This window comes from Bos mutus, chromosome 7 (assembly GCF_027580195.1).
Source record: "Bos mutus isolate GX-2022 chromosome 7, NWIPB_WYAK_1.1, whole genome shotgun sequence".
NCBI classification, from domain to species: Eukaryota; Metazoa; Chordata; class Mammalia; order Artiodactyla; family Bovidae; genus Bos; species Bos mutus.
In genome coordinates this window covers 65377998-65396613 of record NC_091623.1, presented here as the reverse complement: position 1 = coordinate 65396613, position 18616 = coordinate 65377998, and the positions used below count along the sequence as shown (strand labels likewise).

The 18616-nt window shown below is 39.4% G+C and overlaps 1 protein-coding gene across 1 annotated transcript in view; it reads right to left on the bottom strand.

The window, feature by feature from the left end:
* Positions 1 to 18616, bottom strand: part of FBN2 (fibrillin 2) — a 223308-nt gene that overhangs the window by 164140 nt on the left and 40552 nt on the right. The gene's annotated exons all lie outside the window — the stretch shown is intronic.

Below are 18616 nucleotides of genomic sequence, written 5' to 3'. Positions count from 1 at the left end.
CTAATGAGGCCCATGATCATGGGTTCTTTCCAAGTTAATATTATATGATCTCTGATTTCTAGAAGATGCTTGTACCATTGTCCAGCTCTGTTACATGATAATAAAAACTTCAGCAAATGTATGTCACATATGATCTATAGGCAGGCTCTTCTATGCATATTAAGAATAGTCTATGATGGCCCTTGCATCTCAAAGTGGTTCATGGGCCCAGCAACACATGCATCACTCGAGAACTGGTTAGAGATAAACTCAGCTGTCATCCCAGACTCACTGAACTAGAATATGCATTTTCCAAGATATTTAGGAGATCCACTGTTGATATTGTTTTAATCGCTCAGCTGTGTCTGACTCTTTGCTACCCCATGGACTGATAGCCCATCAGGCTCCTTTGTCCGTGGGGATTCTCCAGGCAAGAATACCGGAGTGGGTTGCCATTTCCTCCTTCAGGGAATCTTCATGGCCCAGGGATTGAACCCATGTCTCCCGCATTGGCAGGTAAATTCTTTACCACTGAGTCACCTAGGAGATTCACAGTCACCTTAAAGTTTAAGAAGGACTGATCTAGACTATAAGCAACTTGAAAGCTGGGCATTTCTATCTTTCCATGCTATAATGACCTTATAAGATGATTAGTACATATATGCATACACATACATAAATATGTATTATTTTAAGCAGAGCTGAACCATTCAGTTCAGTTCAGTTCAGTCGCTCAGTCATGTCTGACTCTTTGCGACCCCATAAATTGCAGCATGCCATCACCAACTCCCGGAGTTCACTCAAACTCACGTCCATCGAGTCAGTGATGCCATCCAGCCATCTCATCCTCTGTCGTCCCCTTCTCCTCCTGCCCCCAATCCCTCCCAGCATCAGAGTCTTTTCCAATGAGTCAACTCTTCGCATGAGGTGGCCAAAGTATTGGAGTTTCAGCTTTAGCATCAGTCCTTCCAATGAACACCCAGGACTGATCTCCTTTAGGATGGACTGGTTGGACCTCCTTGTAGTCCAAGGGACTCTCAAGAGTCTTCTCCAACACCACAGTTCATTAATAAGCTTTTAATTTATTGCTTGTACTTTGAAAGACACAAGAAATCACAGAAGCATCAGTCTCCTAAAGACTGACCAGTTAAATGACTAACATTTACAGAATTACAACAAAATACGCAAAAAAGTTTTCCCCTCCTTTAAACAAAGGTTGTACGCATACAGTTTAGTAACTCTTGGGAATGTAAGGTGATATTCAGGATTTCCTGATAAGCCTTTATGCAAATAACCTAATTCTATGTGAAGGGGAAAGCCAGACAAGTTTATTTCAGATTTTTGTAAAAACAAAACAACGTTACATTCAGTGGAAAAATAGTCAATAATTTTGGTAACATTTTTATGAAAAACTGCTCCTGGGGGGAAAAAAAATCAAACTTGGGCCTAATTTAACATTCGAAATGCTAAACTAGAACAACTTAGATGTCATCTGAATCCTGTAACATGACAAAAATACAACTTAAAGTCGCAAAAAAATTCTGTTTTTTAATGAAGAATAAGGCTTTGTCAGAGAAAAAGAAAAACATTTTAAAAGTTCAATACAAAGGAAACAAACTCCAAAATAGGTAACCTTTGTAGCAAGTTGGTTTAACATTCTGTTACTCTGCAGCTGAACTTCAACAAAAATAGCTCATTTTAATCCCTTACATAAGAACAACAGATGTGCTGGCTACAAATCACGTTTTTGAAGAAGACAATCTTTGTATTATACTTGTAGATATGTCAACCTTGTACATGCTCCCTCCCCACATCACACACTGCTAGGTTGTAAATTTTTTAAACATACTCTATTATCCTTCAGACAACACATTATTTTCCCCTTTTAAATAAATATCAGACTTATGATAAACTATATCCAGTCCTGAACAAGTAGGGGAAAGTCCATTCTTCACCAAAAATCTAACACGCTTACTTTTTGATAGATTCACTCATATATACCTATGTTCACATTCTGTACACTTTTAGGATTCCCACAGAGAAGCCTGAATAGAGTCCTAATTTCATTCTTAAGTAAATCAATTTGTCAAAAATTCTTTTCTTCTAACTACAACACCTTCTTAAAATTATGTCCTTTTAGCTCTTTTTGGAGAAGAGGACTATCTAGACAAGAACATCCTCTGCAAAGAACCTTTCCAGGTGAAGCCCTAATTAATCAACCCCAGACCCCCCTTTCCAGGAACAGAGTTAACCATTCCTTATTTCTTTTGCTTGTATTTCCCTTCTTTAAGACTGCACTGAATCTACTTTCTTATCTGGTTACATTTTGCTTTCAAACTTACAATGTAACCTACTTATTCCAGAAATACTAAGAAGTAAAATGTGAACAAATATTAGATATTGAAAAGAGATTTAAATTTCCTGATCAGATTAAAAACATTCTGTCCCAGACTTTACTAGCATTTTAACTATGGTCAAAGAGTACTGAGAGGCCTTAATTAAATGTTATGACTGGCTATATATTTCATCACAGTTTCACTCTGGGTAAAATGTTACTGTATACTATGCTAACCATTCATAGAGAAGGTCAGAGGTGCAGTGCATTAACAAAGGACAAAATGGAGCAAGCTGCTTAACAACTGGTATGCTGGAATCAGTGAGCTGTAAATAGATATTTTCCTCATTACCATATGATGAAGAGAATTGTAAAGAAATTAACCTCCAATTAAAATAAATTTATATTTTAAAAGAAATAAAAATAAAAAAATTTAAAAAAAAAAAAAAAAATTATCCTGTGAAACATAAACATTGCTATTTTGATTTTCTAATATAATTCCACTTTTATTCATATTAAAGAATTGGTACAATTAGCAAACTCATCAAAAATTAAATTCCTTTAAGTTTAACTTACACAGCATGTATTCACCCATCTTACATGAAAGATTCAATAATTTTCCATAAATTTTATTAAATTGTGCAACCATCACCATAACCCAATTTTAGAACACTTGCATTATTCCAAGAAGATTCCTTGTGCTCATCCTCAGGCTCTGTCAACTACTGATCTTTCTGTCACTCACTATAAAGTTGCCTTTTCTGGAAAATTCACAGAAACGAAGTCAAATAGTATGTGAATTTTTTTTTTTTTACCTGACCAACTTCTTTTAGTTAGCATAATGTTCTTGAGGACTATCCATGCTTGCTATGTGGCATGAGTCAGCACTTCAATTCTTTTTACTACTGAATAATATTCCACTATATGGATATTATATCAGTTGCTCAGTTGTGTCCAACTCTTTGCGACCCCATGAACTGTAGCTTGCCAGGAGCTTCTGTCCATGGAATTCAAGGGGCAATAATACTGGAGGGTGTAGCCATTTTCTTCTCCAGCTGTACGGATGTATCACATCTGATAACCAAGTATTAGTCTTTTGCTGGGCTGTATTGACTATGCCAAAGCCTTTGACTGTGTGGATCACAATAAACTGTGGAAAATTCTGAAAGAAATGGGAATACCAGACCACCTGATCTGCCTCTTGAGAAATTTGTATGCAGGTCAGGAAGCAACAGTTAGAACTGGACACGGAACAACGGACTGGTTCCAAATAGGAAAAGGAGTATGTCAAGACTGTATATTGTCACCCTGTTTATTTAACTTACATGCAGAGTACATCATGAGAAACGCTGGACTGGAAGAAACACAAGCTGGAATCAAGATTGCCGGGAGAAATATCAATAACCTCAGATATGCAGATGACACCACCCTTATGGCAGAAAGTGAAGAGGAACTCAAAAGCCTCTTGATGAAAGTGAAAGTGGAGAGTGAAAAAGTGGGCTTAAAGCTCAACATTCAGAAAACAAAGATCATGGCATTCGGTCCCATCACTTCATGGGAAATAGATGGGGAAACAGTGGAAACAGTGTCAGACTTTATTTTTCTGGGCTCCAAAATCACTGAAGATGGTGACTGCAGCCATGAAATTAAAAGACGCTTACTCCTTGGAAGGAAAGTTATGACCAACCTAGATAGCATATTCAAAAGCAGAGACATTACTTTGCCAACAAAGGTCCGTCTAGTCAAGGCTATGGTTTTTCCTGTGGTCATGTATGGATGTGAAGAAGGCTGAGCGCCAAAGAATTGATGCTTTTGAACTGTGGTGTTGGAGAAGACTCTTGAGAGTCCCTTGGACTGCAAGGAGATCCAACCAGTCCATTCCGAAGGAGATCAGCCCTGGGATTTCTTTGGAAGGAATGATGCTAAAGCTGAAACTCCAGTACTTTGGCCACCTCATGTGAAGAGTTGACTCATTGGAAAAGACTCTGATGCTGGGAGGGATTGGGGGCAGGAGGAGAAGGGGACGACAGAGGATGAGATGGCTGGATGGCATCACTGACTCGATGGACGTGAGTCTGAGTAAACTCCCGGAGTTGGTGATGGACAGGGAGGCCTGGCGTGCTGCGATTCATGGGGTCGCAAAGAGTCGGACACGACTGAGCAACTGATCTGATCTGATCTGATCTGATGGCGAATATATGTTTCACTGTTAAATAAAGTGTCGAACTGTTTATCAAAATAACTTCATGATTTTACATTCCTACCAGTAGTGAAAGAGATTCTCATTCCTCCACATCCTTGCTAATAGTTTCTGCTTTCTATCATTATTATAGCCTATGTTACCATTTTATTTCAAACGAATACAATTCAATATATTTGAGAATTCTGCTGTATTTCTCAAGTCCTCTTAGTATAATTAGAGATGCTAAACAGTGCTAGGTAACAAAGGTGAGCACTATCATCATGTGGACAACCAGACAACCTTTGGATAGGCTTCCGGGAGGTAAAGACTAGCATAGATCTGCAGGGGCTTTAGGATTGAGAGAAAAAAAATTGTTTTCGTTTTTTGCTTATTTATTCTTTTGTTTTTTGTTTTGTGGAAGAGACAAGGCTTTCTAAAAGACAATAATTTCTAGTACGAGACCCCTAAGGAACCAGGCTGAGAGTGAAACCAGAATTTGTGTAGAGGAGCTATCCTTAGATAGAAGAACAAAAGCCCTGTTCTTGTAACCCAAAGGAGGAAGAGCAGACTGCACAGAGAGGTCGGCATTTTATACAGCAGAGGAGAAGGAGTCATGACCTCTCGGATACCTTTTCCTTTCCTTGTGAAGCAGGAGGTGGACGCTAGGTCGCTGGCAGAAGTTGGCTGGAGTGTCAGGTCATGGACTAACTGAAATGGACACCGAACATACCTCTCAGGACAGAGAGCTGTCTTAAGAATCCACAGAGGATTCCCAGGGGACATCCAGCACGTCTCTGTGGTGGATGAACAAGACGGAACTTAGAGTGGGCTCCGTCTGTCTGTGTTGTGACTTTTTCCAATAGCTCTAGGCAGCAGAGAAACTCTCTGAGAGATAAGGGTGCATCCAGGACCAGAGAAGAAAAAGATTCAGAACAGCAAATGCGTTAGGACACATTTATAGACTGTGGAATCTACACTGGATGAGATGGGAAGTGAGAAAAGGAACAGATGGACAGATAATAAGTGAGAAAAGCAGTAAGGTCAACAGATGAGGCGTCCCCAAAAAGCCCCAGAAGAGAAGGGAAATGAGTCATAGTGATAGCCATACATCAGCTGTCCAAGTGGTATTATTTAGTTAACTGTATTATTTATTTAACTGTCAGTAGAATGCAGTTATGGTCCACAGCTGCACAGATGGACACTGCATAATTCAGGAAAGCTACCCACAACTACTCTAATGTAAATGACATCCCTTGGAGTGGTGCAGTCAAATAATGCCCTAAAGATACTCAAAACTCCATTCATTCCCCACTTTGGTATACAGAATTCCCTGATCCCAGACAGTATGTGAAAATATGTAAGATTTCCCATCAAGTTCCACAGTCTTTGAACTTAAGCAAGAAGGCAGCATTTCCATTCTCAGGAACCAAAGAAACCCAACATGCAATCCAGCAATTACCCTGTGTGGGAACTGCAGACAGGATTGAGTACAATGCAGATCTCTGGACTGTGTGAAACCTAAGTCAAACGATCCTGGTGACATGACCGCCTCCTTTGAGTAATGGAGTTGTTGACATAGCAATGACAATAAGGTTGACTGCATCCCATTATGGTTCTAATTGAGAATCTATCTAGTCAGTCTGCCAGCTGAAATCTCTGATCACAGATATAACTGGAGCAGGCAGGGAAGGCAACACCTCAAATTATATAGTTTCTTTAGTCTCAACAAAATTTACCTGAATGTCTTCAAGTCCAGACTTCATGGTGGGTCTAAATATTTAACTCAGATAAATGAGACAGCAATTATCTTCTACGATGGACAACTGCCAACCTCAGGAAATTTTAGAATTAAGTACAGAAATGTTGAAGAGAATCGAAGCCATTAAATTAAGAACCTGTGCAAAATTTATGCACCTGTAATGTTTCCTGGGGCTTCCCTGGTGGCTCAGTGGTAAAGAATCCATCTGCAATGCAGGAGACTTGGGTTCGTTCCCTGGCTTGGGAAGATTCCCTGGAGAAGGAAATGGCAATCCACTCCAGTATTCTGGCCTGGAGAATTCCATGGACAGAGAAACCTGGCAGGTTATAGTCCATGGGGTCGCAAAGAGTTACATACGACTGAGAGAGAGACTAACACTTTCACTTTCAATATTTCCTGGTGGCTCAGTGGTAAAGAATCCGCCTGCCAAGCAGGAGACATGGGTTCGATCCCTGGGTCAGGAAATGGAAACCAATACCAAAATGTTCTTGTCTGGAAAATTCCATGGACAGAAGAACCTGGCAGGTTACAGTCCATGGGGCTGCAAAAGAGTTAGACACGACTTAGCAACTAAACAATGTTTAATGGCATCTGGTTCACTCTATTAGATTGCCCTGTAAGCACAATTTAAAATTAATAATTAGGTAACTTATTTAGAGTTGTGACTTTTCATGTTAAAATGTGACTATGCTTACATACAAAACTGGATCATTTAAATGAACTTCAGATTTTTATAAATTTGTTTGAGTATTTAGACATTCAAATTTTAATTAGGTTTATGAGAGCTATTTGAGTACTTAAAAAGGTTTTTAAGGTATATAATTTAAGTACTTAAGGGAGATATTAGGTATATTCTATATATTATAGCAGTTTAAAAGGTAGGGAGGTGTTCCATTAACAACATATGAAAATGGAACCAAATACTATTTAAAGGCCTCTTAGAGTGACTACTAAAATCTGCCAGACTTATTAATAGATGAGTGATATTTATAAGCTAAATTTAAAAGTTCAAGGAATATACCCTAAAGAACTGAAAGCAGGAATCTGAAGAGATATTTGGACAACCATGTATCCAACAGCATTATTCACAATAGCTAAGAGGTGGACACAACCTACATGTCCATTGACTGATGAATGAATAAACAAAATGCATACAATGGAATATTATTCAGCCTTTAAACAGAAAGACATTCTGACACGTGCTACAACATGGATGAACCTTAAGGAAGTTATTCTGAGTAAAATAATCCAGTTACAAAAGGAAAAAATACTGAATGATTCCACTTATATAAAATGTCTGTGTCTACGAATATAACCACATTCATAGACACAGAAAGTAGAACCGGGCTTGTCAGGGGTTGAGGAATAGGTGGGGAATTAGTGTTTAATGGGTTCAGAGTCTCAGTTTTGTGGATGAATGGTGATGATAGCTGCACAACACTGTGAAACAATTTAATGCCATGGATCTGTACATTTAAAAATGATCACGATGATAAATTTCACATTATATGTTCTACACAGTTAAACATTTTTTTTTACAAATTCCTAAAATAACCAGGACTTTGAAATCATTTTTAAATAAAACAAACTTGAGTTTTTAACACCGAAATTAAAAAAAAAAAAAAACCTTGAGTCTTTTCTTTATATACAGGGTCACCACTGAGGGCACTGGAACATCCCCTTTCCACACTGCTCACCTTCTTTAGGATGGATATTTCTGTTGTTCACAACTGCCCACAAAGGCACAGAATGCTGCATGGGTCTTTACTGCATAGCTTGACAGGTTTTCTATAAGGTAGATTCCTAGCACTGCAATTGCTGGCTCCACTAGCCAGTTTGAAAAATATTACAGAATTGCTCTCTGAGTAAATGGTAACCAATATACAGCAGTCCATTCCAACAGTAGTCCATTCCTTCCAACACTGAGTAGAAGCAAATGGTTCGTGTTCATTCAATGAGTGAAAAATGGTATCTCTGACAGGCCAACTCATGTATTAACAAGCAAGAGAAGAAAATTAAGTCTTTAAAGTAGGCACTTTATAATGACTCTTTCTATAAACTATCTCAATTTATTTTGAAGTGCTAAAAAAAAGTGTGTGTCATTTTTACCCATGAAAAAACTAAAACTCATACAGTAAGTAATATGTGGAGAATCAAAGAGCTGATAGAAAGTGAAGTGACACTGGACTTGGCCATCTACCTCACACCTGCTGCATCTGCTAGGCCCCAAAACACAGAATATTCAGTCTCAACTTTTGGTAACTTTGCTATCTCCTAAAAGAACAAACCCCTTTACCATTTAAGTGAATACTGTCACATTTCCACAAATGCCTCCTCCCAGCCCAAGTACAACCTCCTAACTCCCAACAGGCAAGTCCAGTCTTGCTTTGTTTCTGATTTTTCCCAAAGATGAGTCTACATCTAGCCAGATTACCTTAGGGAGGAATTCTCTAACAGAGAAACATTAAAGACCCTGCTTCTGCAAATAGATGAGTAATTACTTTAATTACCACAGTTGTATTGCATTTTGTTTCTAACATAATACTGTTACTTAATATTTCAGCAGAATGTGGACTTAGCAAATAAGAACCCCTTTCACCATTCTCTGGTCTTTCAAAGCACAAGGCTACTGCTGACATCAAAGGGCACTTGAAGAATGAAGAGGCAGGAAAGATAATTAGGTGCTGGCCAATGATGCAAACAAAATTGCTATCTTTGATGTCACATTTCATAAGGAGGAGGGCCATTAGAGATGTAGTCCTAAAACTCACTGCCTATGAACTTAAAGTGCACTCTCCCAAGAGCAAAACCAATTAACTTACTTTAAGGATGACAGAAATTGTGTAAGATTATAAACCAGTAAGATTATTTAACCAGACAGATACTGTCACTTCTGAAGGAAAAAAGTTAAAAAGATGAAAATACCAGGGACCCACAGACATAAATGGTTCACACACAAGATGGATAATATGCAAGTCAAATCAATAAAGTACCAATTTTATGGTATCTAAGAAAAACCTATTATATAATTAAGTAAGCCTGAATAATTTCAGGGAAAAGTAATACAGGCTCACAAAACATTTACCCATTATCAACGAAGTCAGAAACAGTCAATGGAAACCAATGTCTGAATGGACCTTATACATTCCTTGAATCAAATACAATGAGATCACAAGACTGGATTAAAGCAGCAGTGAATAAAATAAAATACTAGGCACAATTTAATGACAGACACTTTATATAATAATATAGATGCAATAATATGCATGCAATTGCTTTCTTTCTGATATTTCTGCCTAAATCACCTCCTCCTGAATCACACAGGCAGCTACATATATATATATTGAGTCAACCAAACCTCGTAAACCACAGCTTTTACCTGGAAATGTGACACATATACAGCTGGAAAACAAAAGCCCTTCTCTGTGATTTGGTCCTGACATAGAACTTCCAATATAACATCTAACTAGCAGGGTGGGGCTGGGATTTCTCCTGAGAAGACAGTAAGTGCCATGTGATCCTGGGGTTTTAGCTTTTGGGGAGTTTTAAGGAAATACTGAACAGCAAACAATACCATAGGTCATTAGAAGGCAATGGCACCCCACTCCAGTACTCTTGCCTGGAAAGTCCCATGGACGGAGGAGCCTGGTAGGCTGCAGTCCATGGGGTGGCTAAGAGTCAGACACGACTGAACGACTTCACTTTCACTTTTCACTTTCATGCATTGGAGAAGGAAATGGCAACCCAGTCCAGTGTTCTTGCCTGGAGAATCCCAGGGACGGGGGAGCCTGGTGGGCTGCCATCTATGGGGTTGCACAGAGTCGGACACGACTGAAGTGACTTAGCAGCAGCAGCATCTATCATTGGCTCTACTTGACTTGCAAAGGGGGAGGCCCTGCCTTTGTACTTGCTACATGAAGAACAGCAGGTAGTCACCAGATCCTCCTGGCAGGGGTGGCCTAGCACGGGTGGTGGCCTACACTAGGGAAATGACTCATTTCTGGCTCTCTGGTTGGAGCCGTATTCCTGTTCCCCACACATAAGCACCAGGAGAGGCTCAAGAGCAAAAGATGCCCCTGTGACCACTCACCAGGAAGGTTACAGTACTACCATACCAGCTCAGTAAAATAAAAAAGACCGTATCTTTCAAAGACGGCAAGTTTGTAACTGCTAGAGAAAGCCAGGGAGCCTGACTAGCCTAGGTACTAAGGGGATTTGCTTCATGAATAGACAAACACATATTAAAAGACTAAAGCCATTCTTTTTTTTTTTTGGCCTAAGAAAGTAAGGTGAAGGTGAAGTCACTCAGTCGTGTCCAACTCTTTGCAACCCTGTGAACTGTAGCCTACCAGGCTTCTCTGTCCACGGGAGTCTCCAGGCAAGAATACTGGAGTGGGTTACCATTTCCTTCTCCAGGGGATCTTCCCGACCCAGGGATCAAACCTGGGCCCCCCCCCCCATTGGAGGCAGATGCTTTAACCTCTGAGCCACCACCCTTTCAATATTCAAACTCAATAGAAAAACAAACGGTCACTGCTTCAAGCTAAATTAGTTGTCTAGAAGATCAGATGGAAGAAAAGCTTGCAACACAGAGCAAAATTCCTGAGAAATTAATAAGTGAAAGGTGAGACTTGTTAGAGACTGAAGACCAGAATGTCCTAGACAAGAATAATGGGGAAAAGATATATTTTTAAAAAAAGAGCCCATGACATCTCTAGATATTTGAACCTTAAGATCAGAAAGAAAAGAATTTTTCCATTTCCAGAAAGAAAGAACAGGCTATCTACAACGAAGACAGAATAGCCTAGCATTAGTTTTCTCATTTGTGGAGAAGGCAATGGCACCCCACTCCAGCACTCTTGCCTGGAAAATCCCATGGACGGAGGAGCCTGGTAGGCTGTAGTCCATGGGGTCGCTAAGAGTCAGACATGACTGAGTGACTCCAGTGTTCTTGCCTGGAGAATCCCAGGGATGGGGGAACCTGGTGGGCTGCCGTCTATGGGGTCGCACAGAGTCGGACATGACTGACGCAACTTAGCAGCAGCAGCAGTTTTCTCATTTGTAGTGTCGAGATTTAAAATACAGTGAAAAAACATTTATAGGTTATTAATTTATAATTTTTGATAAAGGATTCTTGAAACAAAAGAGCCTACATGGTAAGACAGTAGCCTAAAATGATAATTTCAGGAACTGAAGAATAGGGAGATACTTGCCATAATGAGGACTTGGAAAAAATTTACTAAGATCTCAACTTCAGACTGGGAGATGTGAAAAAAGTAAAATGTCTAGGAAGGAGAGGAATAGGCATTATTTAATTTCTATACTGCTCAACAGGTGTAAGAGAAGGAAAGAGATTTCAATACAATGGTAATCATTAATTTAATGAAGAATACAGAATTTCTTAGGGCTACCCTGGTCATTCAAATGGTAACGAATCCGCCTGCAATGTAGGAGACCCGGGTTTGATCCCTGGGTTGGGAAGATTCCCTGGAGAAGGGAATGGCTCCTCACTCCAGTATTCTTGCCTGGAGAATCCCATGGACAGAGGAGTCTGTCGGGCTACAGTCCATGGAGTCGCAAAGAGTCAGACACGACTGAGCAACTAACATTTCACTTCACAGAATTTCTTAATTAAGGAAGAAGAGCAGTGGAAGCAGAGGCGTGAAATATAAGTGATTAAGCCAAAAACGACAGGCAAAGGCGAAGAGACAAACTGCAAAATACAATGATTTTTATACATAAGGTAAAATAATGAGAATAAACCAAATATACTGAAATAACAATAAACACAAACATAAGCAGTTTTTAATCAAAGAAAAAGACATTTGTAGATCTGATTAGAGTAACAAAACTTAGCTCTATTCTGTCTATAAGAAAACCATCAAAATGAAATGACAAGAAGAGTAGAAAACAAGACAGAGAAAAATTAGGGAAAATATAAATGATATAAAACAGAAGTAGTAATAGTATCAAATAGAATAGAATTCAAGTACAGAAAGCAATCACTGAGTTCAAAAAAGTATTACATAAGGTTAAAAATTACAATTCATTAAGATATAAGATTTATACAGTAAAACTACAATGAAATATCAAGAGCAAAGTTTCAGAAAAACAAGAAAAGCTTAAAGTTATAAGAGGAATCTTTTCACATTTGACAGAGCAAGTAGACAAAAAAATCTACTCCAAGTCATTCAAGAAATTAGCAATTTCTGCAGCAATTAACAGAAAAATCCACCTAAGAATGCTTTTGGTCAGCAGCTCTCAAACTTCTTTGGTTTTCAGGATCCTTAAATTATTGACTTTCCCCAAAAGCCTTTACTCATGTGGGTTATATCTATCAACACTACTGCATTACAAGTTAAAACTGAGAAACTTTTAAAATTTGTATTCATTCAAAAATGTTATAAATCCCACTGCATATTAACATAAATAGTACATTTTAATGAAAAATATCTCTATGCTCCAAAATAAAACCAAACATAAATAAATAAATAGGGATACAATCAAAAAGCTTGCCTCCGTAGATGGATTTACAATTTGACACCATCCTTATGGCAGAAAGTGAAGAGGAACTCAAAAGCCTCTTGATGAAAGTGAAAGAGGAGAGTGAAAAAGATGGCTTAAAGCTCAACATTCAGAAAACGAAGATCATGATATCTGGTCCCATCACTTCACAGGAAATAGATGGGGAAACAGTGGAAACAGTGTCAGACTTTATTTTGGGGGGCTCGAAAACCACTGCAGATGATGACTGCAGCTATGAAATTAAAAGACGCTTACTCCTGGGAAGGAAAGTTATGACCAACCTACATAGCATATTCAAAAGCAGAGACATTACTTTGCCAACAAAGGTCCGTCTAGTCAAGGCTATGGTTTTTCCTGTGGTCATGTATGGATGTGAGAGTTGGACTAGGAAGAAAGCTCAGCACCGAAGAATTGATGCTTTTCAACTGTGGTGTTGGAGAAGACCCTTGAGAGTCCCTTGGACTGCAAGGAGATCCAACCAGTCCATTCTGAAGGAGATCAGTCCTGGGATTTCTTTGGAAGGAATGATGCTAAAGCTGAAACTCCAGCACTTTGGTTGACTCATTGGAAAAGACTCTGATGATAGGAGGGATTGGGGGCAGGAGGAAAAGGGGATGACAGAGGATGAGATGGCTGGATGGCATCACTAACTCGATGGACGTGAGTTTGAGTGAACTCTGGGAGTTGGTGATGGACAGGGAGGCCTGGCGTGCTGCGATTCATGGGGGTCGCGCATAGTCGGACACGACTGAGCGACTGAACTGAACTGAACCATATAAACAAAGGCTGTGGTATTGCTTTATTACAGGACCCTGATTAATATAATCAAATACCTGATCATAAACACATCATTATTTCAGTGAGTTTCGAAAGATCCCATGGTATTTCTACCGAATATTTTTTCTTCCACAGTGTGGAGGCTTCTTTGCATAGAAAAATTCTAGGTACTGTGACTGATGACATTCACCAGGAAAGAATACCTTGCTGTTTTTTTAAGGGATCACAATCACCTTTTTAAACTGTAGAATTTGTCTGTGACATGAAACAGTATTTTAAGAGAAAGAAACTTCAGCAGTTATAAATTTCACACCAATGTGGTTTGTTATAATCTGTAACCATGCTGTCCAAAACAGTAGCCACTAGCCACATGTGGCTTTCTAAATTTAAACTTTAAATTTAAATTAAATATAGCAAACATTCGGTTCCTCAGTCACACTAGCCACAGGTCAAGTGCTTAAGACCCACATGCGGTTAGTGGCTAGCTACCACACTGGCAGCACAAAGAACATTTCCATCATCCCAGAAAGTTCCATTGATGTACACTGGAGGAGCTGTCTTCCAGCACCACGAGGAAACAGAAAAGGAGATTGCCTTTCGTGTAAGGGCAAGAGTTCTTTAAGAGGTTATGTTTGAAGCTATAAAGCATCCCTATCCTTTTTCAGTGCCTAAAACGAAGCTTGTGCAGTACAACATTTAAAGTTATCTATACAATAACTTTATTTGGATGGCATGAATAGCTTTTCTATACAGATGATGGTAGGCCTGCGTGCTCAGTCACTTCTGTGTCCGACTCTTTGTGACCCCATGGACTATAGCCTGCCAGACTCCATGGGATTTCCCAGGCAAGAATACTGGAATGGGTTACCACGCCCTCCTCCAGGGGATCCCAACCCTGGGATCAAACCTGCATCTCCTGCATTACAAGCGGATTCTTTACCCACTGAGCAACCTGGGAAGCCTCAAGAGTAGGCTTAGGTGAGTTAAATAAAATAAAAATCAAATTGCCCAGAGTCCCAAAATGGTGCATAACAAAGCCAGAATTTAAATGACAAATGTATACAACTCCCACACCCGTGTTCTTAACTACCACAGTCTGCTATCTCACAGTGGCATTAACACTGGGGGCGGTGTCCTGTGTCTGTTTAATGCTTCTTACTCTGCATTAAATACTCTTTACTAAATACATTTATTCTTTTCCTGGTTTCAAGACTGTAACCCCTTTATTCAGCTAATAAATGAAGTCCAGTTTATCAAATTCAGTGGCCACTTCGATATGCCTCCAAAAGGAGCCACCACGTCTCAGATGGCTGCGTGTCCAACTGGATTTAGAATTTCCACTACTCCCAGTGAGCAAGTACGCCTCAGCTATGGAAATTCTCTTTCATCAGGCACTCTACGGCATGATGATCCAGCTGACTTCAAGTCATACCAGCAGCTTAGCTTCTACTCTCTGAGTAGGTGGACTATGAAGAGTCATTACTTCAATACCGAGAGGGGCTGCAGTCCTGGAACTGTAGACAATGCTGGCCAAGTGCCCGAGAAGCCAGAAACGTTATCTACAGAAGGCAAAACTTAATGCTCTGTCAACTTGCAAACTAATCTGCACTGCTAGGTTAGGTGGTGCGCTTTGCCGCCAGGTTCCCGAAAGGTTTCCAGGCCATTCTAGAGGAGGCATAGAAAAGCATGTTGAGAACTACATAGCATTATTTAAATTTCAATTATTTTCAGTGACAACTTTTAAAGATGGAACACCCTTAGAGACTATTTGACCATGTGATGAAGAGATCAGAAAATAAAGTCCAGAGAGTTTCAGCAACTGGCCCTAAGTCAAAAGGATTTGATGGAACAGCTTGAGCCTCCTGAGTCATTCTCCTGTAGTAATCAAGATCAAATTAGAGGCTTACAGCTGACGGAGTCTAGGGTGTCAAGGGCTTTTCATGACAAAATACACCCACTGAGTTGAGATCCAGAAATATGTTTTAACTCAGTAATTCCCAAGATGTGGTCAATGGAACACCAGTTCCACAGAGTATTGAGTATTATGTCAAAAAAAGGATTCTGTGATCAAATATATTTGAGTTAAAAAAAAAAAAGGAAGAGTGTGCGTGTGTGCATGTGAGGGTGAAAACTCCATGACTTTCAGGAGCCCTCAGCATACTATGTGCATTATTAACTGCCAAGAGGAGGCTATCATAGGCAGTGTTAAAAATTTACTCGCTCATAAAATATTTTCATTCAATAGCATTCCTCAAGATTAGTGTGGGATGAAATGCACTTTGGCAAACACTTATCTAACTTTATCAGCAGATGAGTCCCTCGTATCCTCAAACATGGCTGCCTGGAATAGATTTAATAAAATGGTATCTTTTGTGTAAGATGGCTTTCCTCCAGATGACATCACTACTATCATAAATATCATGAGGAACTTCAGAAACTTATGACATGCTTGCAGCATCAAGTTTTCTTAGCAGCTGCCAAACTATTGCCTAAATTGCTAATAATATTGAAAATATTTGTAAGTGATCATAATTCAGACATTCTTCTGTTTTTCCTTGCATCATTCTTCTATATATTGAAGATCACATCTATTTTTTTAAAGCCTAAAATCTGACGTTCCATAATTAGTGACAGAAAGCATATAATACCATATTCCTGGAGAAGGAAATGGCAACCCACTCCAGTGTTCTTGCCTGGAGAGTTCCATGGACAGAGGAGCCTGGAGAGGTTCAGTCCATGGGGTTGCAACATGTCCCCATGTCCATGGGGACATGACTGAACAACTAACACATACACACACCATAGTCCTGTGTAGGATTTTGTCGGCAATGCAAGAAAATAGATATGTAAATTGTGGCATGTGTAGAGGTAGAGACAGAGTTCAGTTCAGTTCAGTTTAGTCGCTCAGTCGTGTCCGACTCTTTGCAACCCCATGAATCGCAGCACGCCATGCCTCCTTGTCCATCACCAACTCCCGGAGTTCACTCAGACTCACGTCCATCGAGTCAGTGATGCCATCCAGCCATCTCATCCTCTGTCGTCCCCTTCTCCTCCTGCCCCCAATCCCTCCCAGCATCAGAGATAGAGTAATATACCACTATTGTAAACACATTACTTTTTTTTTTTTTTTACTTTTCTGACCATCAGAACAAAACAGTGACTTAAGCACTATTTTATGCCCATTTGAGGGATGAGAAAACTAAGGCACAGTAAAGTTAGGTAACTTGCCCACATCACAAAGATAGTAAGTGGCTGAACCAGGGAAAAAAAAGAGGTGACAGTCACAGGATTAGCTTTCTCAAGATTTCTCCTTGAAGCGACTCATGATAATGAGCTATATACAATTAGGTATATATATTCAAAAAGGTATATACAATTATTCCACACAGTACTGAGATTTTTCAAGCAGTTTATCTTCTACCTGGAAATCTTCACAGGTGAACTGTCATTGTTTGGGGCTCTAGTGTTATATGCAGATAGAAGCACTTTGCATGATAATTAAGAGCATAGGATTGTAGTCAGACAATTCTGGATTCACAACCATTCATCTATGCTTCACAAACTACTCAACCATGGCCTTGAGTGAGGCTCTGTAACTCAGTTTCCTTATTTGTAAAATGAGTATAAAACAAGAACTTTACTTAGAGCTTGGGCTTTCCTTGTAGCTCAGTTGGTAAAGAATCTGCCTGCAGTGCAGGAGACCCGGGTTAACACAGTGTCTGGCTGTTAATGAACGCTCGGCTGCTGGTGGCACGACTGAGGCTATTGTGGCTATTAATAAACAATTTTAGGGCATTCTCTATTTTATAGCATACTTTCCTATGCTTTTATTTCATCACAGCCATTACAGTGAGATTGCAAGGTGAAGGATGAGGGAGGGAGAAAAGCCTCCATCTACTTCACCATAGCTTTGTTCCTCATAATTATATATGGAGACAATTTTCCTGGATGTGAAAGCTGGAAGAAACCACTTGAATGGATAGCAAGATCCTTCCAAGAAATAATATACTTCCTTACGGAGTTATTTTCTCTATTATTCAAGCTCCTTCTTTCCCAAAGATCTGTTTCGAATCAAAGCCAGGTTTCACAGCCTGAAAATTAATACTGTGCAGCCAGAAATAAATTATTTTGCAAAGAGAAATACCAGACCCACATAATTTTTACTTGGTGGAAAAAAAAAAAAACCTCCCTTTTTACCTCGCCAGAAAGTACAATGGACAGATATAAAAGCACAATGTTTATCCATTAATGTGGTCTGTAAAAGGAAGCGCCCCTTCTGATTCATGACTCCTAGCCTTTATTCCAGCACTACCTCTCCAGCCTGGCAACAAAAGCACCATCATCAATTTGTGATTAGCCATGACATTATCTGGTTTTCAGATTATCTATTTCTATCTTCAGACTCCTGGACAGGAGACTATGCCTCGTGCCACCAAGGGCAGGCCCTCCGTAGAGAGGACTCATGGCACAGAAGACAATGGGAATGTCAGCATCTGAGCTTATGGGAGAGGCTCCAACTGCCTCACGATGAACATCAAAGAAAACCCCAGTTCAACGTCCACATGTTTAAAAACTTCACTAACATTCCAGATATAGAAAAACATCCTGACGCTTAAGTTAAATTTTTAAATTTTCAAGCAGATGTTTCCCTAGGTTAAGTATGTTGTCTCTGACTGACTTCAAAAATTAGAGGATTATGATTCTTATTTTACATTGTCTCTTTATATCTTCTGTCACTAATTAGTAAAATAAATCAAACTTGAAATTTCCTACTAGAGAAAACATCTTCCTCCAGTACCTATAAATATACTCCTATTTTTCATGTTATCTTTTTTTGGTATATAATATAAGCATTGTGCTCATCAGATTTCTACTCAGTAAGTTTTCCTAATTCCTTGGTCATTACAGAATGCTTGTCATAATACAGAGATGAAGTAATAAACCCCACAGGGTTTCCTTAATCAATGATACATTTTAAGGGCAACTAAACTGCTTAACAGAAAGGCCTCTATTTTAATTCCTCATGTTTGAATAGTTGAGATCCACAGGACTGCTATAA